Raw genomic sequence first — 1,074 nt, forward strand, 5'->3', positions numbered from 1 at the left:
CGCATCTCCTGCCAAGTACAGAGTGTGACGAAAAAATAATAATTAGTAATTTTAGAAAAATGTATAATGTTAGTAACTTCTCTCCAGCAAAGTACACTGATAGTCAATTCGCATGTCAAGTACAAGAGTGTGGTGAAGAATATTAGTAAATTCTCTTCAGTAATATAATATTAGAAATATTAGTAGGCCGAATTTCTCTCCAGCAAAGTACACTGATAGTCAATTCGCCTGTCGGGTACAACAGTGTATCAAGAATGTTAGGCATTTCTTCTGTCACGTACAACAGTGAATACAGAATGTTAGGAAGAATAAAAGAATGAAGAATCGAAGAATAGAATTCTTCTGTCAAGTACAATAATGCGTAAATATATTGAATGTTTTTTTAACATAGAAAGGAGTCTGAACCAGTCAAGTGTTTTGCGCGACGTGCGACAAATATAGACCTTGTCACTACCATTCCTGACAAATGTAGCGCGTTAAATTTTGCATTATTCGAAATTATAATTAAATTTTTTTGTAATTTAAAATTCTAGTTTGTTTTTAGTGCGTTGGCTTCATGAAACTTTATCTCACAACATGTCTCAGGATCAACATGACCAGTTCTACTTTTGTTGCACGTTGTGTAAAACCCTTGACCGGTTCAGACTCTTTTATATGTTTAAAAACATTGAATGTATCTACGCAATATTGTACTTGACAAAAGAATTGCCTAACATTCTTGTCTGACATGACTAGTTCGCGCTGTTTTCATTATTTGAAAAAAACACTATCGAACCAGCTTGATGATGCTGGGTAAAATTTAATGATGGGCTAGAATCAGTTGACTCCAGAGAATTATACTAGATTAACTATTATTTATGCTAGATATTTGCGTATACAAGATTTACTATATATTATTTTATAGTTGACCTCAACAGTTACTAATTTTTTTCAAATCGACTGTTGCTTACATTGAATAAACTCTTGAAATGTGTATATAGAAAATTACACAAGGAAAATATATAGTGTACACATAAAAAGTATTACTATATATATATATATATATAAATGTAGAAAAATAGAATAGGGTGTTAA

This window comes from Priapulus caudatus, unplaced genomic scaffold, assembly GCF_000485595.1.
Source record: "Priapulus caudatus unplaced genomic scaffold, Priapulus_caudatus-5.0.1 Scaffold323, whole genome shotgun sequence".
Classification (NCBI taxonomy): domain Eukaryota; kingdom Metazoa; phylum Priapulida; class Priapulimorpha; order Priapulimorphida; family Priapulidae; genus Priapulus; species Priapulus caudatus.